The sequence below is a fragment of the Chiloscyllium plagiosum genome, unplaced genomic scaffold (genome assembly GCF_037043375.1).
Source record: "Chiloscyllium plagiosum isolate Xiang-an unplaced genomic scaffold, Cpla_swu_hap1 HiC_scaffold_44, whole genome shotgun sequence".
Classification (NCBI taxonomy): Eukaryota; Metazoa; Chordata; class Chondrichthyes; order Orectolobiformes; family Hemiscylliidae; genus Chiloscyllium; species Chiloscyllium plagiosum.
In genome coordinates, this window is record NW_028270182.1 from 14,632,066 (window position 1) to 14,642,612 (window position 10,547).

A 10,547-nucleotide genomic window follows, 5' to 3' on the forward strand; every position below is an offset into this window, starting at 1 on the left:
TCAGCTACTTCATCAATGACCACCCCTCCATCATAAGATCAGAAGAGGAGATGTTTGCTGATGATTGCTCAGTGTTCAGCGCCAGTTATAACTCCATGTTCAAATGCTGTGAGACCTGGACAATATCCAGGCTTGGGCTGACAAGTGGCAAGTAACATTCTTGCCACTTAACTGCTAAAACCATCAGCAATAAGAGCCAATCTAACCACTGCCCCTTGACATTCACCATTACTGAAACCCCCATTGTCAATATCCTGGAGGTTGTCATTGACCAGAAACTCAACTGGACTCACCACATCAGCACACTGGCTACAAGAACAGGTCAGATGCTAGGAACACTGCTGCAAGTAACTCATCATCTGACTCCTCCAAGCCTGAGTATAAAGTTCTCTTATAATTAATAGAATGTAATGAGAGGTTTATGAATTCATGACTATCATATCCAATTATTATTGTAAATTGTGTATAACATATTATATATTATTATAAATTATATAGAATGACTCCCTAAGATTGACACCTACAGGATGGCAATATAATTTGTTGTTTGAGTATTTTTTAAATCTGAGGCTAGGAACCCTGCAATGTGCACCTCTTGACTTCTCAAAGCCTGTCCAACATCTGCAAGGCACAAGTCAGGAGTGTGATGGAATACTCCGCATTGGCCTGGAAGGGTGCAGCTCCAATAACACTCAAGAAGCTTGACATCATTCAGGACTAAGCAGCCCGCTTGATTAGCACTACATCCCCAAACATCCACTCCCTCCACCACTGAAGCTCAGTAGCAACAGAGTGTACTATGTACAAGCTGCTCTGGAGAACGTTACCAAGGCTCCTCAGACAGCAAGCTCCAAACCCATGACCACTTCTATCTGGAAGGGCAAGGGCAACAGATATGTGGAAACATGTCCATATGCAAGTTTCCCTTCAAGCCTCCCGGCATCCTGAATTATATTACCCCTCCTTCAGTGTCACTGGATTAAAATCTTGGAATCCCTCGTTCACCATATTGTGGGCCAACCTGTAACACATGGACTGCAGCAGTTCATGAGGCAGCTCATCACCATCTTCTCAGGGCCAATTCAAAGCAGCCAGTAAATGTTGGCCCAACCAACTATGCCCTTATCTCATTTGTGGATAAAAATGAATAAATTGTGGGAGCCATCATCAATGACCATAGGACTATAATGTACAAGAGTAGGATTAAGCCATTTGGCTCATTGAGTTTGCTCCACCATTTGATCATAACGTTTATGTTTCTCAACCCCATTCTCCTGTCTTCGACCCATAACCCTTCACCCACCTTGCTAATCAAGAACCTATTTGGCTCTGTTGTAAATACGCTCATTTACTTGGCTTCCACAGCCTTCCACAGTAGTGAGTTCCACAGATTCACCATCATCTGGCTGAAGAAATTCTTCCTCATTTCAGTTCTAAAGGGTCAACTCTTCATTCTGCGGCTATGCGCTCAGACCTTAGTATCTCCTACTCGTAGAAACATTCCCTCCATACCCACTCTATCTGCACCTCTTGATATTTTGGAAGTTTCAGTCAGATCCCCCTCAGTTTTCTAAATTCCATTGAACAAGACTGACATTAATGTATTATTGAGCAAGCATAAATGACAGGAGAGGTGACTATCTGTGATCAGATTGTGAAATATGGCTTTGGTATGAAGACATGGAGCTACACGATCTGGTCTGGCCTGGGGGCTATTCTCTGATGGGGAGTTTTAAATCATTGTTACCATCTGTTGGAAAGTTAATTCAGTCTATTTGTTAAGTGATTGTTATTCTCCCCATTCATCATGGGACTGGATTTTCTAGCTGGGTGGATTCTCTCTGTGATAAATACGTTGAATATTCTCCATCTAGCAACTGGAGGATTGTCAGCAGCCTCTGGATCATCCACCAAAGCACTGATTACATCAAAACATAAATATGTCTCTCAGTTTTCTCACCAGGTTGAAGATTTTATGGGCGCTTTATGATATACAAAGGATCTACTTCCCCATCTTGGCTGCTGTTGGTGTCCCAGGTAAGTTTTGAACTCAAGATGGTACATTAGTCACCTCAAATTAACAGTTTGTGCTTTTGCTTTTGTTCTCTGTTGCACATTCCTTGACAAATTCAGGTTTCTCTCTACAAATGGGTGCCTCTCTTCAAAAATATTCTGCTGGTTTTAAACTGATTTGTGACCACCCCACTTTGCAACATAGAAGTCTTTAATTTATTCCTCTCTCTCTCTTTATTTCTTTATCTCGCTTTTATTTTGTTCTTTCATTCTTTCTTTATGTTTTCTCTTTCTTTTCTGTTTTTGTTCTTTCCTTCTGTCTTTCCATCTTTCTTTTCTTACTCATTTCTTTCTTTCTTTCTTTCTTTCTTTCTTTCTTTCTTCTTTCTTTTTCTTCCTTTTTTCCTTCCTTCCTTCCTGCGTTCTACCATTAATTCTATTTTCTATCAGATTAATTTATCCCCTTCGATCTGATTAGTTTCCCACCCTGTACCGTTAAACCTCCTTCTGGACCCCTCCATCGTTGGATACATCCTTCCTGCATCTTCCGTACTGAATAATGTTCGGATTTTGTAGGTTTCTAGGAGACCTCCCCATCATTCTACTAACTTCTATTGAATATAGTTCTAATCAATCCAATCTCTCCCTATACCTCAATGATTCCAACTCAGTACTCAGCCTGGTAAACTTTCTCTGCATGCTCAATCTTGAATATTATTTCAAGAAATGGTTCATGATATACACTAACAGGTTTCCTGCAGGAAAGTGTTGATGCACTTAATATTTATTTATTGTATTGCAAATCATGTCAGTCTTCTTTCAGTTATATTTGATATGTGTGTCTAAGTTTATAAATGTCATAGCATGAGTGCAATGTGTTCGTGTGGAGCAGATGTGTCTTTAGCTCCTGAACTCACCAAACTGGGTGTACACTCACATTAAGGCTCAGGTCAAATAAATAATATAGCCGAACATAGAGCAGGAATAAATTATTGCAGATGCTGGAATCTGAACTGAAAACATCAAATGCTGGAAATCACAGTAGGTCAGGCAGTGTCCATGGGAAATGAGTGAGCTAATGTTTCACATCCAGATGACTCTTCATCAGAGTTGATGTGGAACGGAGACGAGGCAGCATTTCTGCAATGGTCGGGGGAGGGGGGGGGGGGCGGAGGGGGTAGGTGGTGGAGTACTAGGGGACAAAGGCTGTTGACAGTGCAGATTAAGTAATTGGAATGACAAACAATGGTGTATCTAACTGTCAGACTGGAAAGGATAGACAATCCCACTGAGGTGGGGGATGGGGGTAGGGAAGAGAGGTGACAGTGACAGAGAATGTAACAAGTGAACCTGAAAGGAAGGGAAGGAGTGAGAGTGGGTTCATAATCCGAAGGTGTTGAACTCAAAAAAAGGACCAGAAGGCTGTAAAGTGCCTAGTCTCAAGATGAGATGTTGTTCCCTCAGTTTTACCTTTGGTTCACTGGAACACTGCAGTATGCTGTGGGCATGTGAGCAGGGCGCTATGTTAAAGTGACCAGCTACAGAAAGGCCAGGGTTCTGCTTGTGCATAGACTGGAGGTGTTCCAAAATCGGATCATCGAGTCTGTGCTTGGTTTCTCCAAAGTAGAGTACTCCACATCAGTGCAGTGAATGCCAATTGGAGGAGCGCCAGGTGAAACGCTGCTCTCCCTGGAAAGACTGTTTCAGCTCTTGGATGGTGAACAGGGAGGAGGTGAAGGGGCACCTTCTGTGGTTAGGTGGGAAGGTGACATGGGAAGGGAGGATGGTGTTGGTGGTCAAGAAATGTTCTAGGATTTTCCTGGAAATGCAGACTGTGAGAGTGAGGTGAAGATGTGTTTGGTGATGTCGTTCCATTGGAGTTATCTGAAATGATGGAAGATGATCCCTTGAATACAGAGGCTAGTGTGATGGAAAGTGGGGGCAAAGGGGATTCCAATCACCTTCCCTGACCTTCCTGCAGCTGGTCATTTCAACACAACGTCCTGATCACATATCCACGTGTCGGTCCCTCGGCATGCTGCGGTGTTCCAGTGAATCACAGCGCAAACTGGAGGAACAACATCTCATCATCAGACCAAGCACTTTAGTCTTCTGGACTTTATAACACCTTCAGATTGGGAACCCACTCCTATTCCTTCCCTTTATTTCAGCGATACTTGTTACATTCTCTATCACTATGACCTCTCTTCCGTCCCCCACCTAGTCCAGTGAGCCTGTTGTTCTGCCGCTCTGCCATTCTGATGACTTAATCTGCACTGTCAGCACCCTTTCTCCATCAGTACTCCATCCCCCCACACTATGGTACAAATGCTGCCCCCTCGACACCTCACGTCAGCTTTGATGAAGAGTCCTCTCGACTCGAAATCTTAGCTTACCCTCTCTCCATGGATGCTGCCTGACCTGTTTTAATTTCCACCATTAGTTGTTTTCAGGTCAGATTCCAGCATCTGCAATAATCTATTCCTGTTGTATACTGTGCTGTGTTATGTATTTGGTAATATTTTGTTGATTACCTTGATGCCAAAACCAAAATTCGTGACACTATGTTAAAGCTAAATAGAACAAGTTTCAATAATTGGTTGCAAAAACAATGCTGCACTGTCCCATCTAATTTCAAGTTAAGTTACAGGATATCAATTGTCCCTCTTCAGAAATTTACTCTGTTGGTTCAGTGGAAACATATTCAACTTTTCTTATTCGCAGCAACTTTTAATTGGAAAGGTTATATAAATATCTGTCAGTTGCTAGTGAATAATTCCCCTGTTCCTCTCTTATTTACAGTGAACATAGTCACAATTGTGATCTTGTTCGCAGAAAATGTGGTCTCTCGAACTGTGTCACTTCGTACCTGCTTGCCATGGCAACAGCAGATCTTCTGGTTGTTATCATTGACCTGATCCTGCGGCAGATTCCAATTGTCTATCGGGAGCAATTTAATTTTGTGAGGACCATTCCTTTGTGTAATATCCATGCGATCTTGTTGTATGTTGTCACTGACTGCTCTGTCTGGTTCACTGTCGCTTTCACATTTGATCGTTGCATGGCCATTTGTTGGCAGAAGCTGAAATCAAAATATTGCATTGAGAAGACGGCCATTGTGGTCATTGGAACTGTGACTGTGCTGAGTTGTTTGAAGAACACTTTCTGGTATTTTCTATATATAAGTGGTTATTGGCTTTCCAATAATCCCTGGTTTTGCCGTGTGTCTTTCAATGTTTCTCGTTCACTGGTCTGGGCTGTCACTGAATTAATGCATTATATTTTGACGCCATTCGTTCCCTTTCTCTTTATTTTAGTGTTCAATGCATTGACAGTCCAGCACATTATCATAGCCAGCAGAGCTCGCAGGAGGCTGCAGTGTCAGGGTCAAGGTGAGAACCCCAAAGATCAGGAGATGGAAAACCGAAGGAAATCCATGATTTTGCTGTTTGTTATCTCGGGAAATTTCATGTTGCTATGGGCCGTCTTCATGATCTCTTCCATATGGAGACGCTTGGATTACTTGGGATATCCTATTTCTCTGCCTACCTTTGTCCCAGAAATTGGCTCAATATTGCAACTCCTGAGTTGCTGCACAAACACCTTTATTTATGTAATTACTCAGAGGAAGTTCAAGGAGGAACTGAGGAATGGAGTCAAGTATCCCCTGGCAATGATCGTCAGGTTGTGTCAATGGCTGAGGCCAACACTTTCTTGAAAAAACGGTTGTGTCCCGCCCCACAGAATGCTCTGAAGAAAACCTTCAATTATGTTTTGCCCCTTTCTAAAATCTTCATTAATGAATTCATACTAGACCATTCGAAATAGGAGTAGGCCATTCGGCCCCTCAAACTTGCTGCACCATTCAATAAGTTCATGGCTGATCCAACATTCCTCATGCCCACCTTTCTGCCTTTTCTCTGTTATCCTTGAATTCCTGAGTCATCCATAACTTCTCCAGCTCAGCCTTAAATATATGTGGGAAATCAGCCCCCACAGCCTTCCAAAGGTTCATAACTCTCTGAGGAAAGAAACTCCTCCTCATCTCAGTCTTAAATTGATGGTCTTCTATTTGAGACAGAGTTCTCTTGTCTTGGACTCTGCCATAAAGGGAAACATCCTCTTAGCATTTATCCTGTCAAGCTCCTTCAGAATCCTATACCTTTCAATGAGACCACCTTTCATTCTTAAAAACTCTTTGAGAAAAGTTGCAAGGTGTTCAATCTCTGCTCCTGAGACAATCCCTCCATTGCAGGGATGATCCTTGCATGCCTTGTCTGAACTGCCTCTGATGAATGCAGTTGCAGGAAGACTTCCCTACTCTTACATAAGGACTGACATTCTATTCACATTCTTGATTACCTGCTGCATCCGTTTAAAGAGTTTAGGAGTTTGTACACCTCGGTAATTTCTAACTTCACTTCTCTCTGCGATCAGCTACACCCTGCTCAACAGATGTACCCTGTTAACTGTTGCAAACAGAGAGTCAGACAGCACAGAAACATGTCTGTGCTAAACACCAAGCACCAAAGCATATTAATTCCATTTACCAGCACTTGGTCTATGACTGACAATGTCCTGGCATTTGAAGTGCGTGTCCAGATGCTTCTTAAGTGTAGTGAGAGTACCTGCCTCTACCACCTTCTCAAGCAATGTGTTTGATATTTCTACCACTGTCTCAGGGTGAAAAACGATTTTCTCATAGTCCCTCTGAGCCACTTACTCCCCACCTTAAACTTATGCCCTCTGGTCTTAGACATGTCTGCCATCGAGGTACAATTCTCACGGATTCTCATAATGGACCCTACCTATGCCTCTCATAATTTTGTGTACCTCAGTCAGATCCCCCTTAGCCTCTTCTGCCAGAGGGAAAACAAATTCAGCCGGTAGGAGCGTAAACCCCGACCAGGGACAAAGACTCGGGAGGCAGACAGGATTCAGGAACGTGGCAGACTTTCATTCAAGCAACATCCAGCTAATGCAGGGAGAGGGTCAAACTGTCTTCCCCGAATCTGACCTTGATGTCAGAACCCAATCGTTCTCTTAATCTACTGTTCAGACTGGAAAATAGTTCAATGATACATTCTGATTTTTACTGTGAAATACGGCATTTTCATACATTTTGCGCTACAATAATCACACAGAACATGGTCACCGTGTCCATCCCTTTTTTTCCATACACCCAATCCTGTGAAATACCTAATCATTCCTATGTATATCCCCAGCTTTCCATGAAATCATGGTGTTTAACAAACACTGTAATCTCCAGGCCTGGGTCTCTTTCTATGCAGGAGAAAGTGAGGACTGCAGATGCTGGAGATCAGAGCTGAAAATGTGTTGCTGGAAAAGTGCAGCAGGTCAGGCAGCATCCAAGGAACAGGAGAATCAATGTTTCGGGCATAAGCCCTTCTTCAGGAATCTCTTTCTATGCATCCTATTAATTAACATTCCAAAGTTACTGGTTATACTCTTTCCGGTCTCTCCCAGACTTTTGGATTTCTAAGGTTTGCTTCTGTAAGGTTTGCAGCACTAATTTTCCACCATAAAGTTAGCTGTATTTTTAACTACTAAATTGCAAACAATTTATTTCATTCAATAAGAGATAAGGAAACATTTTATGAGAATGATTACATTTCACATCTAGTTTCCAATGCTTTTCTCCTAAAGCTTCTGTTGTATTTTAGTTATATGTGTGTATGTATAATTATGTTCAATTCTATCTCTATGATTATCTGATGAGTCTCTAACTAGAAACTATTTCTAGTTAATAACTTCAAAGAAACAATTGATTACTTCAAAATAACTTTAGCTATTGTTTTCATAATGAGTTTGCCTGAGTGTTTCATTGGCTGAGATTTACAGCTCTTGTTCTAACTGATGCTGTTCACCTAATGGGCCAATATCCTTTCATTAATGAGGCTGAAATCAATCACTTGTTGTATTTTATTGAACTTGTATCTAATCTTAGATATCGTCTTATCAAATTGTCTTGGATGGTTGCTTATAGGGTATTCCATTCACCTTGGAGTGACGCTGTTCAAAGGCACCATGATGTTTCACTTCAATGCTGTTTCATTCTCGTCACCCATATTGTATCTTTCAAACATGGGCTACCCTTACACAGCCTATCCAGTCTGTCTGATTAAAATAAATCTGAAGTAGATGCAGCCTTTGAACTGATCTCTGACTCAATGACTACAAGGACATGTGTCTTTAGCTGGCAAGTCACTGGGTGTTGGGGCTGGATTCGTCAGCACTGTCCCTCACTGCACAGCCTTGTAGCTCGATTTGTCTCTGGGTTGTGGTACAGTGACAAGATGACAGCTTCATGACCAACAAGTAACATCTTAAATCTCAGCTCTTCCCAAAAGTTGCAGCTACAGCATAGATCAGAGAATCTGGACCAAACCAAACTAGACAAAGGCAAGTGTTCTCAGTGTCATGAGAATTTTCTACTTTTCTTTTGCAACATAAGAACTACCTGCCTTTATCAGGTGAAGCATAGAATACGAGAGCAGGTGGCGGGGGATAATACTGGAACTGTACAAAATTCTGGTGAAGCCACAACTGCAGTACTGTATGCAGTTCTGGTCACCACATTACAGGAAGGATACAAGGGCATAGCAGAAAATGCTGGTGAGGCCAAAGCTAAAATATTGCATGTAGTCGTGGAACTCACTGCCTGAAAGGGTGGTGACATGGATCCTCATGACATTTAAGAAATATTTAGTTGAACACTTCAAATTCTGTAGCATAAAAGGTTATAGACCAAGTCTTGGGCAATTCGGTTGCAGTAGGTGTTTGTAGATTAGCCCAAATGGGCAGAATGGCCTCTTTGCAATTTTTAATGTCTGATGGCATGTATCCGTTAGCTCAGTTGGTTGGATGGTTGATTCAGTGTGTATCCCCTCGTTCTAGACTTTGTACCAAGCTGCCTCGAAATCATATACATTTCAAGAAGATCATTTGGAAGGATGTGGTGACACGAGAGAGGGAGCAGAGGAGAATAACCAGGATATTTCCTGAGCTGGAGGGTTTGAACGATGAGGAAAGATGGGATAGTCTGGGATCTGTTTTCCTTAGAGCAACAAAGGTTCAAATCGAACCTTTTAGAAGTGTAGAAGATGACGAGGGACATAGATAGGGTGAAAAGGAAGGCACTTCCTCCATTTATAGTGGGGTCATTAACCAAGGGAGGGGGCCATCAATTTCAGTCAAGAGGTAGGAAGCTGAGAGGAGATTGATGCATATTATTTCCGTTCAGAGGGTAGAAAGGGTCTGGGACTCCCTGCCGGAAAGGGTGGTTGAGTTAGAAACTTTTTCAACACATAAGATGCATTGGATAGGAATCTTGAGTTGCAGTGGTAGTGTCTATACCTTTGGGCCAGGAGGCTCCAGCTTCAAATTCCCACCTGTGCCAAAGGTGAATCTGAGCAGAATGATTTTTAAAGACATTTTGAGATATTCACTTGCTGTACTATTACCTTCAGGATAATGGGCTTAAAGTTGGAAAAATGCAGTTTAGTTGGAGTCAGATCTTTGGGGCTGGCATGCACACAATGGGCTGAACAGCCTCCTTCTGTGTTGTAAATGTCTGTGAGGGAATTACATCATATGAACATTTAGACCTCCTTTCAATTTCTGTTCCAGAATTAGTCCTTGTCTCTGTTCCTCTCTTCAGCAGATTTGCAAAACAAAACAACTGATCTTTTGTGGCTATAAAAACATTACGTTAATGTAGTACATAATGTCCTTTGCTCTGTAGAGATGTGTCTGAGTGCAAGCGAGTAGCTGAATGTGTTTGTTTAATGACGGTGATTAATCCCAATCGCCATGGAGCCATGATTGACACAGGAGAGCGTTCCCAGTATAACATGTACGAGGAATCCTCTCTGACTGTCAGTAGAATCCTTGTTTCTTCTTGAAAGTGTTTCGAGGACTGAAGCACCATGCTGGAATCACACAGAAGTTCAGGTCCCAGTCAAAGTGTGAAGTCAGACTGGTCCTTGCTTACACTGCTCAGGATACAGTTTGTTTTTCGGGATATACAGAAACGGTACTGTCCAATCCTGCCTGCTTTTGCTGGTCCTTGTAAGTTACTGTTTCCAGATGTGATCTTTCCAATGCATTTTATCGCGATGATTGTTGCTTTCATTTATTGTCTATAAGTCAAAACTCTTGGTTGTCTGGGAAATCCAAAGCATCATGTTGTAAATTGTGGAATATCTCTTTATTTGAAAAGCTGTTATTTTCATTTCTGATCTAGTGTGTGGGGAGACGCTGGAATGGTTTACTGGGGTTTAGAAGAATGACAGGGAAACTCAGAGAGATCTACAAAATATGATGGAATTGGACAAGGTAAAGGCAGGGACGATGTTCCCAATGGCCTAGGGATCCAGAACCAGGGGCCACAGTCTAAGGTGCAGGGCAGGCAGTTTCGGACTGAGATGAGGAGAAATGTCTTGACTTAAGGTATTGATTCTGGAGAAATCTCTGGCCCAGAAGGCAGTTGAGGTGAGAATATTGATTGTTTT

General features: G+C 42.2%; 1 pseudogene; it reads left to right on the forward strand.

Annotated features, from left to right (window-relative positions):
- Window positions 1-1,940: 1,940 nt before the first annotated feature.
- Window positions 1,941-5,731, forward strand: LOC148136942 (putative G protein-coupled receptor 139; annotated as a pseudogene).
- Window positions 5,732-10,547: the final 4,816 nt, after the last annotated feature.